At 43.2% G+C, this 17,826-nt stretch overlaps 1 long non-coding RNA gene across 1 annotated transcript in view; it reads right to left on the reverse strand.

The window, feature by feature from the left end:
* Positions 1-3,126: 3,126 nt before the first annotated feature.
* LOC309816958 overlaps positions 3,127-17,826 on the reverse strand; it is a 93,032-nt gene continuing 78,332 nt past the window's right edge. The window contains exon 3 of the long non-coding RNA XR_014296078.1: positions 3,127-3,206. This is a non-coding gene — a long non-coding RNA (uncharacterized lncRNA). The remainder of the gene's footprint in view (positions 3,207-17,826) is intronic.

Below are 17,826 nucleotides of genomic sequence, written 5' to 3' on the forward strand. Positions count from 1 at the left end.
AGTTCTGGCACACGGGCTCAGTAGTTCTGGCACGCGGGCTTGGTAGTTGTGGCTCACGGGCTCTAGAGTACAGGCTCAGTAGTTGTGGCGCACGGGCTTAGTTGTTCCGCGGCACGTGGGATCTTCCCGGACCAGGGCTCGAACCCGTGTCCCCTGCACTGGCAGGCGGATTCTTAACCACTGCGCCACCAGGGAAATCCTGAAGAGAACATTTGGGATGACCCCAGCTCCAGCCTGTCTGCAATCACATGGCAGACCCCAAGCAAGAGCTGCCCAGCTGAGCCCTGTCAACACCAGATTCATGAGCAAATTAAAGGTCACTGCTCTGGGTTGGTCTGTGAGGCCACAGTAGACAACTGGAAGACTCCTCCTTCACTTGAGAGTAAGATGTGTAGGGCCCAGAAGAGAGAGGAGAACGGAGGGGACTGGAGGAAGTGATAAACCGTCATGTTTATCACTTGATGGAGGCGGCAGTGGGGTAGTGGGTCAGCTCGGAGGACGGAGTGACAAGGCCTAAGCAGGGATGGCCCTTGAGGGTCACATGGTCAGGACAAAAGGGAAAGAGAGGGTGCTGACCCTACTGAGGACCTATCATGTGCTAGGGTCCCTCACCCCAAGCCTTCTACCCCTAGCAGGCCTTCCAGTAGGGCAACACCGTGGCTGTAGGCTGTGGCAGCCAGCTTTGAAGAGCACCCCAGTGACTCTCTCCTCCTGGCATTTGTAACAGGGAAGAAGCTTTGTATTCTATTCCAAGTGAATCCCCAAAGGCATGTTGCCTATACGCTTAAATGATACATAATGGCCCATCTCTGGGAACCCTGCTTCCCAGGTAATGAGCATTAAGCTGAAATACCTTTGTTTAGCTCACGGGAAACTTCCTGACCAGGCCCACCTGTGAATGACTGCAGGGAGGAAGAAATGAACACATCCCCTCCAGAGGGTGATGGGAACCAGGAAGTATTTGATTTTACTCCCTCTCCCCTTTTAGTATAAAAGGAGCCTGAATTCTACCTTGGGCAAGATGGCTCTTTGGGACATGAGTCTACCATCTTCTCGGTCTGCTGGCTTTCCAGATAAAGTCACTATTCCTCACCCCAACAGTTTGTCTCTTGATTTACTGGCCTGTCATGTGGCGAGCAGTACAAGCTTGGACTTGGTGACACATTCACATCCTTGTGTGGTCTCCTCCCACATGGTTAGGGCTGAGCTGTGAAGCCACAGGGATCCTGTGGACATGGTGTTCTGTGACCACTGGGGCTGGGTCAGAAGAGACACTGATGCTTCCACCTTGCTCCCTCTGGGGGGGAGGATCTCCATATACACATTTTTGGGGGACACAAACATTCAGACCATAGCACTGTCTTACTAAATTTAGAAGGTGGTCTTGCAAAAGGAGATGATTCCTTCATTCCCGATTTCATTCAAAATCACATCGCCTGCTGGGGCACATGCAAGACCCCAGGAATGTAGAAATGAATACACTGTGGTTCCCACCCAGGAGGATCTCACGTTTAATGAGAGAGAGAGAGATGGAAATGTTAATTATTGTACAATTAGTGACCAATGTCACCAGAGGTACATTCATGAAATGCCACCACAAGCTCAGAGGAGGAAGTCAAGAGGGGCTTCCAGTGAAGGGGACATAAACAGTTCCCCTCTGGTCCCATCCACTTGAGAGGAAAGGACCCACATGGTCATGTGCTAATGGCACTTCTCCACCTGAGTATTTTGGTTCGTGGGATTTGCCAGTGAACAGGGATAGAATTAACAATCCCATGTCATAAAAGACTGTGGCTTGATGTTTCAAAGGAGTTTTTGAAATATCAAAAAAACAAAGAGGGGCTTCCCTGGTGGCGCAGTGGTTGAGAGCCCGCCTGCCGATGCAGGGGACACAGGTTCGTGCCCCGGTCCGGGAGGATCCCACATACCGCGGAGCGGCTGGGCCCGTGAGCCATGGCCGCTGAGCCTGCACGTCCGGAGCCTGTGCTCCGCAACGGGAGAGGCCACAACAGTGAGAGGCCCACGTACCACAAAAAAAGAAAACAAAGAAAAAGGTAAACAGCACTATGCCCTATTTCTCAGAATCCAGAATTTAAACCATTAATATGTTGTCATTTTTATTTCAAATCACTATTTTTTAACATTTAAAGGAGCTAGAATAATATAATAAATACGAAGTACCCCTTGTATCCATCCCCAGCTTCAATCTCCTTTTTCTCTCCCCAGAGGCAATATTATCATAAATTTGGTATATATTTGTCTAGTCTATTTAAAATGATTTTATCACGTTTCAATGAATATATATCTCTATACCATATCGCAGGGTAGCATTTTATGCATTTAGAACTTCTAAAGAAGTTCTGTTATGCATCACATAACATCCTAAAGCTTGATTTTTTTATTCAACATGTTTTCCAAGATATAGCTGTCTTGATACATATATTAGCTTATTAATTTTAAATGCTGTAGGCCATTCTTCTACTGAATGACCATTCCATGATTTATTTATACATTTTCCTACTGATGAACATTTAGGTTGTTTCCACTTTTTTGCTCTTTCCAACAATGCTGCAAGAAGCCCTGTGTACACATCTGGTAGAAAACTGCAAACATTTTTGGACTGTAGACTACAAGCATCACCAGATAAAGCCACCTTGCTCACCAAAGCGGATGTACCAATTTTCACTCCCACCACCATTTAATGCATCTTTATATTAAACGCTCAGTATTGTCAGGCTTGTTGATTTGCCAATTAGTTGTCTGAAGTGGCATCTCATTAACAGGCACATGCTGGAATTGGTTTGGGCTGCTCAGGAGAGCTGATCACATGCATCTCTTCCCAATTCTGGGTTTGGTGATGTCATGACATTAGCTTGAAATTAGCCAGGATGGGAGTATTTACACCATGGAAAGTGGCAAACACGAGAAATCAGGATTGTCCCCTGGAGAGCAGGTGTTAAGCATTTACAGGCACACCCCTGCTTACAGCACCCCTGAGGTCCACCTTCCTACCCTGAATTCAACTCACAGAATTCAACTCAACTCAATTCAATTCAACCTGGTCCCCGGGTTACCAGATTGATGCGATTCTTACCGTTTGTGGCTCTAAGTCTTACACAGGATAGTTGAGGCAACTGTTGCTGTCGTGGAATGTGACATGGTCTTAGCTGTTCCAGACTGAAGGGGGCACCAGGCAAGAGGCGCTCCTGTAAGCAAATTTTAAAAATATCTGTGAACTTCAATGGTTTCTTTATTGAGAGGGTATGCAAACTTTGTATAACTTTCGGGCAAAATGTCTATTCAACTCTTTTACTCATTTTCAGTTGGGTTATAGAAGGTCTTTAATAATCTGTTATGTTACAAGTTAATCAGATACATGATTTGCAAATATCTTCTCAGTCTGTGGCTTGTCTTTTTGCTTTCTTAATGGTGTCTTTGGAAGAGCAAACGTTTTTAACTTTGATGAAGTGTAATTTATCACTTTTTTAAAAAAGATTATGCTTTTGTTGTCATATCTAAGAAAGTTTTGCTTAATCCAAAGTCACACAAATTTTCTTTAATGTTGTTCTTCTAGATGTTTCATAGATTTAGCTCTTACACTTAGGTCTCTGATCCATTTTGGGTTAATGTTTATATACAGTGTGAGTCAAGGATTAACTTCTTTTTCTGCCCTGTGTGGATGTTCAATTGTTCCAACACTATTTATTGAAAAGGCATTCTCTTTCCCTTTGGGTTGCCTTGGCACCTCTGTAATGAATCAATGAACTGTGCATATGTAGGTCTACTTCTTTCTTTCTTTCTTTTTTTTTTTTGGCCACAACCCATAGCATGCAGAACTTCCCTGACCAGGGATCGAACCTGCACCCCCTGCAGTGGAAGTGCAGAGTCTTAACCACTGGACCACCAGGGAAGTCATGTGGGTCTATTTCTGAATTCATTTCCTCCTTCTATCTATATTTCTATCCTTTCAATAGGTTCTTAAATATTCCTGGGGATATCACTTAAAAAATGTATTTCTTTGGCTGCTTCCTATAGAATCTCTTTTTCTTGGGAATCTGGCCTAAGTATCTTTTTTTTTTTTTTTGCGGTACATGGGCCTCTCACTGTTGTGGCCTCTCCTGTTGCGGAGCACAGGCTCCAGATGTGCAGGCTCAGCAGCCATGGCTCACGGGCCCAGCCACTCCGCGGCATGTGGGATCTTCCCAGACCGGGGCTCAAACCTGTGTCCCCCGCATCGGCAGGCAGACTCTCAACCACTGTGCCACCAGGGAAGCCCTGGCCTAAGTATCTTTAAGGGTTGGGTCAGGTGAGGTGCACAAAGGTGTCCAGGGATGTCCTTTGCAAGTATTTTAATTATTCTCCCCCTCCCGCCCCATCCCCCATCCCAGTTTCCCAGGCCTCATGTATCTACCAGGAACTCTTCTTTAAGAATGGGTTCCTGCCCCACTGGACACAGTTTACTAGGAATCTTAAACCTGGGCCAGGCCAGGAACCCATTCATCTCCCATGGGTTTCATCTCTCCATGGACCCACCTGAGACCCTGATGGCCCCTAGGGATGCCCAAAATTGCAGTGATACCAGCCTAGGACCTTCTGCTCTGCTTATAACACAGATATGTAGGAGAGTCACCACAAAGTCACAGAGTGTGTGTGTTTATGGCCATTATAATCCCATTTAAATTACATTCTATCTCCAAATATTTGGGTCTTCACTCTCAGCCCTGAATGGCTGAGAAAATGCCCAGTTACCCTCATGCCGTCAGGCGCCCTCCCCAACATAGCCCACGTCTACTGGGGAGACAATGTAGACAAGCAAACGCATAGCCAAAATATTATGTGAAAGGACAGCTACAGGAATACAGACATGACAAAGAGGAGGCCCAGAAAGAGACCAGTAACCCTTGGAACAGGCTGTGGGTGGTCGGATGGGGAAAGCCTTCAGGAGGCTGACATTTGAGGTGGAGTCGGTCAAACAACAGGATAAGAGCAGGAAAGAGAATTCCAGGGAGAGGAAACAGAATTGGCAAACCTACCCAGGTGTAGACCAGCAGAGGATCGCCAGCGGGTTAGGAATTAGGGTCAAACTGTGAAGCCTAACATGGGAGCAGAGGGAAGCGGAGGCCAGAGGGATCGCATTAGTTCTGTGACTTTGCCCCACTTAAAAGTTTACAATTGTGGTAAAATACACATACATCTTGACCATTTTTAAGAGTAAGGGTCAGCCGTGTTACGAGCATTCACATTATCGTGCAACCATCACCACCATTCTCTAGAAGATTCTGCTCTATCATAGAATCACACAGCACTTGTCTTCTCATGACTGACAGCTCACTTAGCAGAGCCGCCCTCAGGTTCATCCATGTCGTAGCAGGTGTTACTGAACCAGCTTTGTTCTGCCCGCTTGCAGCAGGTCAAACCGCCAGACACCGAGGTTTGCAGCATCGAGAAGGGTTATTCGCGAGGCAGCTAATCAAAGAGACGGAAAACAAATCTCAAACCCGCCTCTCCCAGGGCAAGGGCTGGGGTGTGTATGGGATATACTGACGGAGTAGAATACAGAGGCAGGGCGGTCGGGGGCGGGGGGAGAGGTGATGGGGAGAAGTGTGGGTCTGCGCAGGCGGAGCTGATTCCCGGGCCTCAGCACCATCCGAGGGTGGAGTTTTCAGCCCTCCGATGTTACAAGGTCACCCTGCGACACTCGCGCATGCCCAGTTGGAGGGTCGGTGGTCTTATCCAGTCACGACCAGCTCAGCTCAAACTAGACACAGCTGACTCCAAGTTCCTGGAAAATAACTTGGGCAAACACCTTACGGTTTAGGCTCCGTGATGCCTGGAGGATGTGCAAGTCTTAAACCGACCTTGATTAGTGGACGCGGGTGAAATGGATCTAACCCACGGTTTCATCAGAATTTCCTTCCCTTTCAAGGCTATTATTTTATCGTATGTATATGCTATATTTTCGTATCTATGCATCTGTCAATGAACACTGAATTGCTTCCTTTTACCTTTTGGCTACTGGGAATAATGCTGTTATGAACATGGGTGTACAAACGTCCCTTTGAGACCCTGATTTCAATTTTTGCGGGGTGTAGACCCAGAAATGGAATGGCTGGATCCTATGGTAATTCTATTTTTAATACTTTGAGGAACCACCATACTGTTTTCCATAGCAGCTGCACCATTTAATTTTATTTTTAAAATAAATTTATTTATTTAGTTTTGGCTGCGTTGGGTCTTCATTGCTGTGTGTAGGCTTTCTCTAGCTGCAGTGAGCGGGGGCTACTCTGTTACGGTGCGTGGGCTTCTCATTGCAGTGGCTTCTCTTGTAGAACACAGGCTCTAGGCACGCGGGCTTAAGTAGTTATGGCACATGGGCTCAGTAGTTGTGGCTTGAGGGTTCTAGAGCACAGGCTCAGTAGTTGTGGCTCACGGGCTTAGTTGCTCGGCAGCATGTGGGATCTTCCCGGACCAGGGCTTGAACCCGTGTCCCCTGCATTGGCAGGCGGATTGTTAACCACTGCGCCACTAGGAAAGCCCAGCTGCACCATTTTACACCCTGATCCACAGCACACAACGTTTCCAATTTCCCCCCATCCTGGCCAACACTTATGCTATTTTCTTCTTTTTGGGGGGACAGTCGCCATCCTAATGGGTAGATTCACCCCACTTTTTCAGGAAACTCATTTACCTCTGAGCCACCAGAGTATAAACATTGGCTTCAGGTAATGAATTTTTTTTTTTTTCCCGGTACGCGGGCCTCTCACTGTTGTGGCCTCTCCCGTTGCGGAGCACAGGCTCCGGACGCGCAGGCTCAGCGGCCATGGCTCACGGGCCCAGCTGCTCCGCGGCATATGGGATCCTCCCAGACCGGGGCACGAACCCGTGTCCCCTACATCGGCAGGCAGACTCTCAACCACTGCGCCACCAGGGAAGCCCCCCCCACTTTTTTTTAATGAGTATGGACTTGACTGACGTCTGTCAAGGTTTGATTCTTTGGCTATCAACAAGCCAGTGAGGACCATCTCCGGACCCTGAACTACCAGGTGGTATTTTCGTTACAGGTCTCACCAGATGTGTTCTCTTGCCCTGGCCGGCGTCCTGACTGCTGCGCCTGCCGTGCGCCTCCCTGTATGGACCCTCGCCTCCCACTCCCACCCCCTGGTCTACTGCAACCACGGACCAGGACAGCCTATCAAACAAAGGGAGGGTAAGAGGGAGCAGATGAAAGTTGGGAAAAATGAACTTATTTCTGAGGTTTCCACTGAAATCTGGGTCCTCCTGTTCACTTTTTGTCTCTCCTCTTTCTTTCCGTGAGTGCAATGGTGTGCGTCCTTATCTCCCTCTCATCGGGTTAGAGTGTTGGATGTTCTTGACAAGCTCACGGGCTGTTATAAGGATCAGATGCGATTAGAGATGAGAAAGCACTCAAGTCTGAAAGTGCTCCATCAATGTACAGGATTATTATTAATCTCCCATTGATCTCTTAATACAGGAAAAAAAAAACCCCAAAACAACTAACCCTTCTCCCGTGGGGTTTCCACAGCAAAGAGATGGCTGTGCCTCTCATCTGCCCGGCCCCTCTCCGCCCTTTCTCTGCTGGATCCAAAGTCCTGGCCCTGGAAATTTCATCACCCTTGTGATTCACCACTGATTAGCCCTCTCCGTAAATCAGGGGTTGCACGTCTGTTCTGAATCAGGTGCATATATTACTTTTGCTTGGCTCATAGAAGGTTTAAGAATTATTTTTATTTTGTGGGCAACGTACAGAAATCAGGAAGAACAAGAATTCAGGTTTCTGACTTTTGGGGAAAAGTTCAAAGACTTGGCTACTCTGGGAATACCTTTCTACCTGCTAACAAGGGTCCTCTCCTCACCTGCCTGACTTGCTCTAGGGATGTGAACTGCAACTCTGATGTGACCGAGTAACCCGGTGTGAGGATGGCAGGGATCAAATGCACCAATACTCTCTTTTGGGAATTCATGAGCGACACTGAATGGATTTGGAGAATGTTTGATTTTGGGGTGTGTCTGTGTCCCTCCCAGGGCCTGTAAAACCATCACCCCAGGAATATGGTCATCCTCCCCACCTTCTGGTGAATTAAATCCCTCCACAAAGCCGGGCAGGAAAGTCTACGGGTGGGTAACAGTATCAAGACAGGGAGACTTTGAAAAACTGCGATTCTAAGTGTAAGCCTACATGTGTTCTGTTTTAGGATGAAAACATCCCAGACAGGGCTTCCCTGGTGGCGCAGTGGTTGAGAGTCCACCTGCCAGTGCAGGGGACGCGGGTTCGTGCCCCGGTCCGGGAAGATCCCACGTGCCGCGGAGTGGCTGGGCCCGTGAGCCATGGCCACTGAGCCTGCGCGTCCGGAGCCTGTGCTCCGCAACGGGAGAGGCCACAGCAGTGAGAGGCCTGCATACCGCAAACAAACAAACAAACAAACAAAACATCCCAGACAAATGTGAAGCGTAATCAAATAAAAAGATCCAGCATGATGAGGGGATCTAGAACCAATCTATGAAACGAAAATCCCGCGGTGCCGTCAGCAAGATGCTGAATAAGACGTTCCTCACGTGTATCCTACCACCTCAACAACAGTTTGGGGTCCATCCACCTACAGAAATACTCTTGTAGGAGCTTTGGGATCCAGGTATGACATTGTAAAAGCTCAATGCAGTCCCTGATGAAGGAGAGGATTTTGAGAAGGCAGGCTTGCACCCCGGCAGCAGATGTGCTGACCACGGTCCCAGCTATGGACCCAGAGACAGCTCTGTATCCCCTGAGAACTCGGCTACAGCCCCGTTTGGCTTGGTCCTGTCATCAGCACCACATGCCAAGGGAGGAACCAGGCCCACCCACAGGTCGGGTGTTAGGTGTACAGACCTTGGTCCTGGCTGTGGGCCTTGAAGTGGCCCGTGAACTGGCCCCAGCCCCTCTTGGCTGTGGTCCAGGAGCCCGTGGAGGTGAGTCCTCCAAACTAAGTCAGACTAGATTCTGAAAGGGCCCTGTAACTGGGCTCCAGAAATAGAAAAAAAAATCCTGAAATTCATATAGAAGCATGAAAGATCCTGAACAGCCAAAAAAATCTTGAGAAAGAAGAACAAAGGTGGAGGCCTCACACTTCCTGATTTAAAACTATACTACAAATCTGTAGTAGGTCAAACAGTACGGTACTGGCATAAAAACAGCCACGTAGACTACGGAGCAGAATCAAGAGCTCAGAAATAAACCCACACATATATGGTCAACTAATATTTGACAAGGGAGACAAGAATACTCAATGGGGAAAAGAAAGTATTTTCAATAAACAGTGTTGGGAAACCTGGATATTCACATGCAAAAGAATGAAACTGGACCCCTATCTTACACCACTCACAAAAATTAACTGAAAATGAATCAAAGACTTAAATATAAGACCTGAAACTGTAAAACTCCTAGAGGAAAACAGAGAAAATAGTCCTTGACATTGGCTTTGGCAATGATTTTTTTTGGATATGACACCAGAAGCATAAGCAACGAAAGGAAAAATAAGCAAGTGGGGCCTACATCAAACTAAAAAGCTTCTGCATGGCAAAAGAAACAATCAACAAAATGAAGAGGCAACCTGTGGAATGGGAGAAAATATTTGCAAACCATCTATCTGTTTAGAGGTTAATATGCAAAAAAATATAAAGAACTCAAAACAACTCAATAGCAAAAAACCCAAATAATCTGATTTAAAAAGTGGATGAAGGACCTGAATAGACATTTCTCCAAAGAAGACATACAAATGTCCAACAGGTACATGAAAAGGTGCTCAACATCACTAATTATCAGTGAAATACAAATCAAAACCACAATGAGGTACCACCTCACACCTGTCAGAATGGCTTCAAAAGACAAGAGATAACAAGTGTCTACAAGGATGTGGAGAAAAGAGAACCCTAAAGCCCTGTGGTGAGAATGTAAACTGATGCAGCCACTATGGGAAGCAGTATGGCAGTTCCTCAAAAAAATAACAGTAGAACTACCACATGATCCGGCAATCCTACTTCTGGGTGTTTATCTGAAGGAAATGAAATCACTGTCTCAAAGAGATATCTCTACCCTCACGTTCACTGCAGCATTATTCACAATAGCCAAGACATGGAAACAAGTGTCCATCAATGGATAAATGGATAAAAAAGATGCGTACACACACACACACACACACACACACACACACACACACACACACACACGGAGTATTACTCAGCCATAAAAAATGAAATTTTGCCGTTTGCAGAAACATGGATGGACTTGGAAGGCATTATGCTAAGTGAAATAAATCAGACAGAGAAAGACAAATATTGTATGATCTCACTTATATGTGAAATTTTTAAAACGCCAAATTCATAGAAACAAAGTAGAATGGTGGTTGTCAGGGGCTGGGGGTGGGAGAAGCAGGGATATGCTGGTCAAAGGGTACAAACTTCCAATTATAAGATGGATAAGTTCTGGGGAATCTAGTATTCAGCATGGTGACTGTAGTTAAAAAACTATATCACACACTTGAAAGTTACTAAGAGAGTCGATCTTAAGTGTTCTCACCCCAAAATAAAATCATAATTATGCAACTGATGAATGTGTTAACTAACTCTATCGTGGAAATCATTTCACAATATATACTTCTATAAAACATCACATTGCAGGGCTTCCCTGATGGCTCAGTGGTTAAGAATCTGCCTGCCAATGCAGGGGACATGGGTTTGAGCCCTTGTCCAGGAAGATCCCACATGCTGCGGAGCAATGAAGACTGTGTGCCACAACTACTGAGCCTGCGCTCTAGAGCCCACGAGCCACAACTACTGAGCCCGTGCACCACAACTACTGAAGCCCGTGCACCTAGAGCCCGTGTTCTGCAACGAGAAGCCGCTGCAATGAGAAGCCCGCGCACCACCACAAAGAGTAGCCCGCGCTCGCTGCAACTAGAGAAAGCCCGCGTGCAGCAATGAAGAGCCAACGCAGTCAAAAATAAATAAATTAAATAAATTTAAAAAAATCACATTGTACAACACCTTAAACTTACATAATGTTATATGTCAATTATATGTCAGTAGTACTGGAAAAAATTTTTAAAAATCTTTACCCCCGCCAAAAAAAAGAAAAGAAAAGAAAAAAAAGTCTTTACCCAGTGTGTTGAATAAAACCTGATTCCAGACAAAAATCAAAACATACCTTTTAAAATTTTTGCTGTTTTGGTAACTTTCCTCTGTCTCCCAGTAAAAATGTGGCTAGCCCATGAGTTTTTGGTTCATTCTTACATGACAGACATTCCCAGGTCAGTTTAAGAAGCAAAAGCAATCTCAGATCAACATATCCGACTTGAGATATTCATCAAAACTCCAAGCCTGTTTTAGCATTAAATCTCCATTCTGGTTTGGACCTGCTTCAGGCTGGGAGCCTGACGTGGAGACCCGATTGGTCTCATCTGTTCCCTGTCCTGCTTCTCACAACAAGCTACCTGTAGCTTGGAGAGACATGAGGGGAAAAAGGCGAGAGCTGGTGCTATTGTAAGCCAACTCTGTCCTCTCTAAGCCTGTTCTCTAGGTCCACACAGAATGCATGTTTCCTTTGGGTGGCTGTTTCAGTTATCTGTTGTTAGTTAACAAATTAACCCCTAACTTAGCAGCTTACAACCACCATTTTATTTTTCTGGTGATTCTGTGGGTCAGGAATTGGGGAAAGGTTGGGATGGGCAGTATTCCCTGGAGTCTTTCACGGGGTTGCCTTCATATGGTTTTGGGGCTGCATCATCTCCAGGATGGACCAGAATGGACATCCAAGATGGTGCACTCACACAGCTGGAGCTCAGCTGGGTCTGTGGATCTGAGCGCCCCCAGGTGACCCTTCAAGGTGCCTGGGCTCAGAGAGGGGTGTCCAGGAACCAGTGCTGAAGCCCAGAGATCCAGATGACCTAGTTCTTCAGATTCTCCAGCACATAAGTCAACCAGATGGAGAGTTAGGACACACCATAGTCATGAGAATTGTTGGACTCACCTCCCCCAGGGGATTTCCTCTTGTTTTTTATTTTTTTCCCCAAAGGCTGTCTTGGCTAATATTGGCCCTCTGCATTTCCACATAAATTTTAAAACATTGTTCATTTCTACAAAAATTATAATTTTGACTGGAACTTGAATCTGTAGATTCCACTAACATCTTTGTATTGAACAAAGGCGATTGTAGGCGATTGTAACAGCTTTACAATACGGAATTTTCCACTCCATGAACATAGTATTTAGGTTTTCTTTACTTTTTCTCAGTAATGCTTTTCAGTTTTCTTTAGAGATAAACTGTATAACATTTATAAGATGCATTTCTAGGTATCTGAACTTTTTGTGTTATTAAAATGTTATCTTTTTACAGGCTTTATTTTCTTTTTGTTGCTGGTAGGGGTGAATAGACTTTTAGGTATTGGCCTTGTTTCCAGCAATCTCGTTAAACTCATTTACTAATTGTAATTATTTTCTGTAGATTCTTCTGGATTTCTACAAACCATTAATCTCTGAATAATGCCCTTTTTATTTCTTCTTTTCCAAGTCTTATGTATTTTGTTTCTTTTTCTTGCCTTATTCTTTTTTTTTTTTTTAATATTTATTTATTTATTTATGGCTGTGTTGGGTCTTCATCTCTGCGCGAGGGCTTTCTCTAGTTGCTGCAAGCAGGGGCCACTCCTCATCGCGGTGCACGGGCCTCTCACTATCGCGGCCTCTCTCGTTGCAGAGCACAGGCTCCAGACGCGCAGGCTCAGTAATTGTGGCTCACGGGCCCAGCCGCTCCGCGGCATGTGGGATCCTCCCAGACCAGGGCTCAAACCCGTGTCCCCTGCACCGGCAGGCAGACTCCCAACCACTGCGCCACCAGGGAAGCCCCTTGCCTTATTCTTATCTCACAGGCTCTTCATTACAATGTTGAATTGAAGTGACAGCTGGTATTCTTGTTCCTGTCCTTAAAACTTTTTTTTCAAAATTTCATTAAGTATTTCATGTAGTTTGGTATTGCTGTAATTTTTTAAAGAAATATATCCATTATCATTTGAGGGAGTTCCCTTCTGTTCTTAGTTTGCTAAAAGTTTTTAAAATCACAAATAGATGATAAATTTTATAAAACTTTCTGCATCTATTGAGCAGATACTATAGTATCATTCAATGATTTTTTTTTTTTTTTTTTTTTTTTTTCTGTACGCAGGCCTCTCACCGCTGTGGCCTCCCCCGCCATGGAGCACAGGCTCTGCACGAGCAGGCCCAGCGGCCACGGCCCACAGGCCCAGCTGCTCCACGGCACGCGGGATCCTCCCGGACCGGGGCACGAACCCGCATCCCCCACATCGGCAGGCGGACCCCCAACCACTGCGCCACCAGGGAAGCCCATTCATTGATTTTTGAGTAGTAGATCCACATTGCATTCCTGGAATAAACCCAGCTTGGTCATTAACTGTTATTCTTTTTGTTTTTGTTTTTCTTTTTATTTACCACTGGGATCAATTTTGATATTTTGCTTCAGAATTTTGCACTCAAATTCATGAACGTAATTGGTTTTGTCAGGATCTGGTATACTAACCTCATAAAACGAGTTTTGGAGTGTTCCTTTTTTATTATATTCTCTATTAAAGTCTGTATAAAATTTGCATTATTTACTCTCTAAACATTTCATAGAACTTCTCAGTGAAAACAATCTGGGCCTAGAGTTTACTTTGTGGCGAATTTTTAAATTATAGATTTAATTCATTTAATAGTTATAGAACTATGCAGATTTTTGATTTTGATTTCTTCTTGTGTCAGTTGTGTTTTTCTAGGTATTTGTTTTTTGTTTTTTTTTTGCAATACGCGGGCCTCTCACTGCTGCGGCCTCTCCCGCTGCGGAGCACAGGCTCCGGATGCGCAGGCCCAGCGGCCATGGCCCACGGGCCCAGCCGCTCTGCAGCACGCAGGATCCCCCCGGACCGGGGCACGATCCCGCGCCCCCCGCATTGGCAGGCGGACTCCCAACCACTGCGCCACCAGGGAAGCCCCTTTTCTAGGTATTTGTAAACATCTAAATTTTGAAGTTTATAACTCTGCTCATATTAGCAAATTTGCTCTTATTTTTATTTTAACATCTAAATATCTATAGAAATGTTACCTTTTTCATTCCTAATATCTATTTATTCCTTCTCTTTTTCTTGCCAGAGAACCACTGATTTTATTAGTCTTTTCAAAGATACAACTTTTGGCTTTTTCATCCTGCCTACTGTATATTTGTTTTTTAATTTCTGCTCTTTAATACTTCCTTCTTATCTACTTTCTTTAGTTTATTTGCAGTTTAATTTTTTTTAAGTTCTTGAGATGATTAGATGATTTTTGGTCTCACTGATTTTTGGTCTCATTGATCTTTGGTCTTCCTTTTTAATTTTGGACTAACATGAACAGGTTTTAAAGTTATGAATTAGAAATATTTCCATCTTACTCCACATATAGCTTAAATAACACAGTAATTACCTGTTTTCTTAAGGTTAACTAGAAGCCATCTTCTTGTCATCTCTATTTTCAAGCTTTCTGTGTCATTTGTTTCAGGTGATTTGTTTTAACTATATGTAGCTGACTATTATTTGATACATTCTGAAAATGTTTGTCTCTTCACAGAACTTAACTGGTTTTTTACTTATGGTTACCAATATGTTTTAATACATTCCCGTCTTATTTTATGTTTTATTTCCTGTCTTTCGAGGGTTGATCATATTATTGTTTTATTATTATTCCTCCAGCAGTTTGAAATCAAGTTATATGTATATTTCTATTTTTCTACTAATTGTTCTTAAATTTAAAAAATGTCTAGAGTTAATCAGAATTTTTATTTTCTCCTAAGTAAGACAAGACCTTTCGTATAATTTTACTCCCCTATTTTCTTACCAGTCTTCCCCCTCTTCTTGCTAACACACCTTTCCCAAGTTGAATTCTTTTGGAATGTTTTCAGCTTAAAGTTTTCAATAACACATTTAAAAATATTATGCATCCTGAATTGTCAACAGATAATTTTTTTCTCCCCTCCATTTTCTCAGTTGTCTACACGTGAAACTCATGAGACTGTTAGAGTGATTTTATTTTTTTTCTCATTTTGGTTACTTGCATCTTATGTTGCCTACTTAAATTCATTATTTTTGTTTGTTTTGGTGGAGCAAATCCTTAACTATTTGTTCAAAAAAGATTTATTGGGTGGTAAATGCTTTGAGTCCTAGTATGTCTGAAAGTGTCTTGATTTTGATCTCACATTTAAATATTAGTTTTGGATGGTGTATAAGATGCTGGATTCAAAGTAATTTTTATCCTTAGAGTTTTGAGGTTGCTGCTCCTTTGTCTTCTAGCATCCACTGTTGCCAACAAGAAGGCAGAACCCAGTTTCATTTTTGTTCCTTTGTGGGCAATCTGTTTTCTTCTCTCTCTCTCTCTCTCTCTCTCTCCTGCTTGCTTTGTAAACTTTTAGGACTTCCCCTTCCTCCTGTTGTTTTGCTTATCTGTTTCATTCATTCTGATCAACTTTCAGTGAACCTATTCAACCACAATCCTTGTGTCTTTCTTTAACTCTGGATAAGTTTATTATTAAATTTTTTTCCTCTCCTCCATGCTTTCATTCTCTACTTAGGAAATTCATTTTGGAATGGTTCGATTATTCAGGAAATAATCAGTTCTTAGCTCCATCTATCTACTATTAATTTGATCTGTTGAGTTTAAAATTTTCAGTATCATATTCAATATTTCTAAGACTCTTAATTGGTTCTTTAAAAAAAAAGTCATCCCCCCCCCCTCCGGATCTGCTGTAATCTCACTAGGCATTGCTTTATCTGGGGAAACAAAATACTTCATGAAAAAACAGAAACCTTGTCAGTGTTACCCAGTATTTCAAATGGTTTGAGACCTATGCATTCATAGTTGACCTTAACCTTGGTCATGTGCAGAAAGATCTGAAGAAAGTAACACATCCAGAAGTCATACTGTTAAAAACAAAATTACTCCTGTCAAGGGTAAAGTTAAAAATCTTGAGATTCATTTTAAACCAGAGTAACACGGACTTACTGTATTCCCCAAAGAGGGACAAGCAAGCTAAACAGACACAGTTTGAAACGCTTTAAGAACTCTGCCACTGCGATTCTAACTTGTCACAGAGCCCCATCTGTAACCCTAAATTTAGACCATTCCTTGTTATGAAACCAGGACATTCCATCTTTGTTCAAAAAGGAATGAAAAAGAAGTCAATTCAGCTGCTTTTAATTCATGAAACAGATTTAAATTCAGCTGAGGAAATAAAGATGTTAATTACAGTATTATTTATAATAGCACAAATTGGAAACAACCCAAAAGGTCAAAAAGAAAGAAAAAAAATAAATCATAATCAACGTATATTATGTAGACATTAAAAACGATAGTTATAAAGATTCAGTGGCAAGATGGGAAATACATTATATAAGGCTAAATGAAAAACAGGACAAATTTGTATGTATATTCCTCTTACAATTATGCATATGTAAAATATATCTGAAAATAGGAAAATATAAAAGAAATGTTATTTGTGGTAATAAACTGGGATGCTTTTTTTTTCTTTCTGTTGTAATTTTATTTAGTTTTTATTGTTATTTATTATTATTATTTTCTTTTCCATTATGGTTTGTTACAGGATATTGAATATAGTTCCCTGTGCTATAGAGTAGGACCTTGTTGTTTATGGGATGCTTTTTTATGGGGCAATTTTTCTGTTTGTTTTTTAAAGCCAAAGTTTTGTAACTTGAGATTACTTTTAAAATATTAAATTATTTAAGACAACATTTGGCAGAGACAGGGAATGTGATGGAGCAATCAGTGGACGGAGCCAGGAGTCCTGGGTTCTAATCACAGCTCTGCTCTGGGCTGGGAGCATCCTTGAACCACATAAGCTTTTCTGTTGCTTTTGGGCTTATTTTTGTTGTCTTTTCTCCCTCCATAGATCATATCCTGTGTACTTTCCATACTTCAAAAAATCTTCTAGTTGGGGAGGGAAGGATTGGGAGTTTGGGATTAGCAGATGCAAACTATAATATATAGGATGGATAAACAACCAGTTCCTACTGTAGAGCACAGGGAACTAGATTCAATATCCTGTGACAAACCATAATGGAAAAGAATATAAAAAAGAATGTATACATGTACTATATAACTGAATCACTTTGCTGTGCAGCAGAAATTAACACATTATAAATCAACTATACTTCAATAAAATTTTAAAAACTCTTCTAAGGGCTTCCCTGGTGGCGCAGTGGTTTAGAGTCCGCCTGCCGATGCAGGGGACACGAGTTCGTGCCCTGGTCCAGGAGGATCCCACATGCCGCGGAGCGGCTGGGCCCGTGAGCCATGGCCGCTGAGCCTGTGCGTCTGGAGCCTGTGCTCCGCAACTGGAGAGGCCACAACGGTGAGAGGCCTGCATACCGCAAAAAAAAACCACCACTCTTCTACAGTCTAGTACTATTATATATTTATTCTCATTAAAATTATATTTTCTGCCATTTTACAGAAGTTGCAGAGGAAAGTGACGCTTAGTCCAGCATTTTGTTATGTCTCTGCTGTTTATCTTTTGTTAACTAATCGATACTTCTAAAGACATGCTTATTCACAATCTTTGTTCTCCTAATGTTACTTCTCCATTAACTCTTTGTTAACCAGTAAATCTCATCCAGTTGTTTCTAGAAACTTAATCCATGAGGCTGGCACAGACTATCGTATGTTAGTTCTGACTAACCTTTAAGATTTATTTCAGTCTTTAACAATTGCTTGCCTCTTGGAGTTAAATAAACTTCATATCAC

The sequence above is a fragment of the Mesoplodon mirus genome (genome assembly GCF_964341445.2).
Source record: "Mesoplodon mirus genome assembly, chromosome: 15".
Classification (NCBI taxonomy): Eukaryota; Metazoa; Chordata; class Mammalia; order Artiodactyla; family Ziphiidae; genus Mesoplodon; species Mesoplodon mirus.